This window comes from Hordeum vulgare, chromosome 6H, assembly GCF_904849725.1.
Source record: "Hordeum vulgare subsp. vulgare chromosome 6H, MorexV3_pseudomolecules_assembly, whole genome shotgun sequence".
NCBI lineage: Eukaryota > Viridiplantae > Streptophyta > Magnoliopsida > Poales > Poaceae > Hordeum > Hordeum vulgare.
Genome location: NC_058523.1, coordinates 441,594,525 through 441,598,959, shown reverse-complemented (window position 1 = coordinate 441,598,959; position 4,435 = coordinate 441,594,525). Strand labels below are relative to the sequence as shown.

Sequence of the window (4,435 nt, the reverse complement as noted above, 5' to 3'; positions counted from 1 at the left end):
AACTATGGTTGATAGGATCAGAACTGAGTTGTTAGTTAAGTTCAATGCCAATAGGACAAAGACTGAAACAACCAAGCGGCAGATATGCCCAACATTTGCTGAAAAGCTTGAAGAAGCAAAACAACATTCTAGATATTGTCAGTCAATCAAAGCTAGACCTCATCTATACCAAGTTACAAGTGGAGAAAGTGCACATGCAGTAAATTTGAAAGCACACACATGTGGTTGTAGGAAATGGACATGACAGAGGTTCCTTGCAATCATTCAATTTCTGCAATTAACAAGGCAAAATTACATCCAAAAGACTTTGCCCATGATTTCTTCAAGAAACCCATGTACCAAGCAGCCTACAGTGCAATAGTTTACCATGTGACTGGTCCTGATCTATGGCCAAAGACTGGTACCCCTGACATAGAGACACTAATTTTCAAAGAAAAGCCAAGAAAGAAACAAACTAATAGGAGGAAGAGTAAGTTTGAGAAGCAAGCTCCCAAAGATAATTCTAGGATGGGCACAATCACTTGTAGCAATTGCAACCTCACTGCGCATAGGTACACTAGCTGCCCGAAGACTCTTAAGCCAGCTTTGGCAATGAGAAGGAACTAGCATGAGGTAACTTTGTGACTTTGTCTAAAACTGTTTATGCAAGTTTCCTATCTTGTAGTATGTCTATGTTGTAATTACAGGAAAATAGAAGAGTTGATGCATCAAGGGCACCAACCAGAGTTACACCAGCAGTAGCAAGGACAACTCCATCAGTACTCTTTGGACGTGGTATGTTGCCTTCGTTGGCTATATGTAAGACTCTGTTGTAAGTTACCTAAGTATGTTGCGTTGAAGACTTTGATGCATGAGTGATGGTTGTTATGGTGATTCCTTCTCTATTGTTGATGATGCATGAGTGCTTGTTGTTATGACGATTCCATTCCTCACACAACATTAATCACAAACCATAACATAAATGAAATAACACATCAAAGTGGCCATAATTGACACAACTTAGTACTTAAGACTAATAGTTCAAGGACATAATATAGTACTTAAGATGTCATCACACAACTTAGGTACACCTTACAGGCCATAGTTCAAGGACATAATATAAACTTAGTACTTAAGATTCATAGGGTACACATTAGAGTCCATAGGGTATTTAAGATAATGACCAACGAGGTGAGATCCTCTAATTATTCTTCATCACAAATACCCCTTATCTCCTTGAGCTTTCTCTTGTGGTTTTTGCCTGCTTTCTTCATGTCTACAATGGAGCACTCAAGAGTATTATTATCACTGACAAACTTCTGATTATGTTTCATCAGTTGAGCAATGATGCAATCGAGGTTACTCTTCTCAATGCGCAACTTCCCATTTTCTTTCTTTAAGTCAGCAAATGAAAACTTCAAAGTCCTATTATCAGATCTCATCTTTTCCTTCTCTTTAAGATGATTTAACTTCAAATTCCTAATGACAATGCCTTGATCAACATGAATGAACTTCAACTGGTCAACAAGAGCCTTCAATTTAGTGATCTCAGCATCCTTTACAACCACTTTTTCATTCAGATCTACTCCATTGCTCTTATCCACATGGATACTATTGTTATCCTCACCAATGTTGGTATGTGGTTGTGGAAGGTTATCGTGGGAATCAAGTAGGTTATTCACATCTTCAACAAGCTTCTCATAAGTCACCTGCAACTTATTTTTCTGTTGTCAGATTGTGGACAGTAGCTGAATGTTGCAGGCATGCAATCCTATTGCAATGTTGGCTATCCTCATACATAAGCGAGAGTTTGTGAAGAGCATTCTGGCCAGTCCTCATCTAGCCATTCAACTTCTCCACAATTACCATCTCCCTCCATTAAATATTCAGATATATATATTCAGTTCTTTTGAGAAGAATTTTGAAAAGAAAAATAAATCAAAATGTGTTGATGAAACGGAAACCCATCATTCTATGTCCCATCTCTGGCCTATGGGTATCCTCTCACTAAAAAAGGTTTTGCATCCCATGGTTATAATTCTGGTTTTAGTACTTATCTTTCTCTCCATTTATACTATTGGTTATTTATTGGGTCATGTGAAATCTACTTATAATTGGACACCAAATATTATTTAGTATAATTCGTTGTAGATTTATCAATAGTTGCATAATTATTTACTGGGTCATGTGAAGTACTCTGCTCTGACTTGTCAATGTACAGTCAATGTACCCTGCTTTGTGTTGCCTCTGTATAGTTTTCTAATGTACGGTACTACTGTGCTAACTTCTCTTTGATTTACCCGTGCAATATTTTGGTTTAAAATTAAGAAAGCAGCTGTGCTACGTTTGCGAAAAAGCGAAAAAAATTCGGGTCACATCACATGACATTCAGAAGAAATGACAATCAGAAGAAATAACAATCAGATCTCTGCATGCGAAACCAACTGAAATCGCGAAACGACTAGAGTACATCGCTGATACCTTGCGCGCACAAGCAAATGTGACAAGAGTAACAGTGGTTCTCTGTTCTCCCTAGTTATTAGCACGAGCTTGGGCACTGAAAACAGTCCTAAAACGTACTAGTAGAAAAGCAGTTGACTGACATATTAAGAGAACAATTTTTCAACATGAGAACGAAAAACGGCAGGGCAAAGCGCACGTTGGATTCTAGTATATACAGTACATGTTAATTAACACAATGGTTAAAATCTAAAAATGCTAGACATATAAAGAGTTACATAAAATTACACGCTGACTAGGATTCTTTCTTTCTAACTAACCATTCTTCTCCTGATTTTCAAGAAGGGTGAGGCCTTCATTCCTCTTAATCTTCAATCAAAATTCATTTTTTGTAAAACTTATGCAAACTTATGTATGTACAGCATTGCTGGTTTGAAGCATAGGAAAACGAATTATTTAATGCCTCTTCAAACGGATGCATGTCAATGCAGCGATGTTGTGTGCTTCAATTAGAAAGTGTTTCCCTAGTAGGAGTAGTACTTGTACTTGTACGTAGCATGCCTAGACGCAGCTCGATGCCCTCCGGTGCGCCGCCGGCCTTGGCAATCCGTGCACATCGTCTGCCACTCCTGCTAGCTGCTCGCTGTCGCAGGCGCCGGCTACCGCCCCTGCCGCCAGCTCCGTCGTCTGCCCCGAAACCACCTTCGCGTCGAGCTCCTCCATCAGCTTGGCGAACCGCAGATCCCCGTGTGCGACGGCGGCGCCGGCCAGGACGGCGGCCCTCGCGGAGCCGTAGCGCTCGAGGTTGATGCACGCGCGGGCTTTGCGGAGGTAGGCCCTGTGCATGGTGGGGTCGAGGTCGGCGGCCCTGGTGGCGTCGGCGGCCGCGGCGGCGAAGTTTGCCCGCCCTGATGAGCGCCTGCGCTCGCTCCGCGTAGAGCGCCGCGGTCGGCGGGCCGTCGTGGATCGCCTCCGTGAACAGCAGTGCCGCCGCCGAAGCCTGGCCGACGTCCATTGATTGATGGAATTGATTTATCGCTTCGTGTCTTTCCTCTTTCGCTTTCGCGTTGGAGTCTTGGAGACCGATGATGCGCGTGCTTGCGGCGAACTTATTTGTTGTGATTATATATGACCAGCAGCAGCAGGATCTTTCACGTACGACGACGGATGTGGTACGCGTTCTTGTCAAGGATTTGTATGGAAGCCGATAACACCACACCGACTTATGGAATTGAGTATGTCTTACCGTGTAGAGAACTTTCCATAAGTACTAAAAATACCGCACCGACTCAAAATCCACTACGACTTCCGAAGTATTTAAGGATCAACCTTTATTTTTTTAGGGAATTTAAGGATCAACATTAATAAAGGTCCTTAAAGTATATATCCGCCTACTTTCGGATGAAAAAGGGTTGCTACGCGTCTATCGACGGATGTCTAGTAAACATCCACCACCGCAACGGCCGTTGGATGTATCGGTGCAGCCGTCCGATCTACGTTCCCGTAGTCAATAGTTTCTGAAACACGGGTCGAGTTACAGAAACAATAGCAGCGTTGCGAAAACAACGGTTGTGTTGTAAAAAAAATCCTGAAACAACGGCCGCGTTGCAGAAAATAATTTACGCAACTCTTGAAATAATGGTTCAGTTGCACAAACAACGACTCCGTTGCAGAAATGTTGCAGGCTTAGTTGCGGAGCAGCCCCGGCAGCGGAGGGCGGCGGGCAGGCCGGCGGGGCCGTGAGCAGCAGCGGCGGAGGGCGTGTGGGGCCGCGGGCGAGTAGGACGGCGGAGGCTGCACCAGACCGATGACGGAGGGGCGGCGAGCCGCAGCAGGCCGACGACGCGAGGTCGTCGGGCCCGAGGCCGAGGCCGAGTCACGGACTAGGCAGTTTTCTGAAACAACTACCCAGTTTCAGAAATTGTGACCCAATTTTAGAAATCGTTTGGCATGGGCACGATCGGTTAGATGGAGTAAGATTCGACGGACGAGGAAG

At 43.9% G+C, this 4,435-nt stretch overlaps 1 pseudogene; it reads right to left on the bottom strand.

Annotated features, from left to right (window-relative positions):
* Positions 1-1,184: 1,184 nt before the first annotated feature.
* LOC123405574 lies at positions 1,185-1,858 on the bottom strand (annotated as a pseudogene).
* Positions 1,859-4,435: the final 2,577 nt, after the last annotated feature.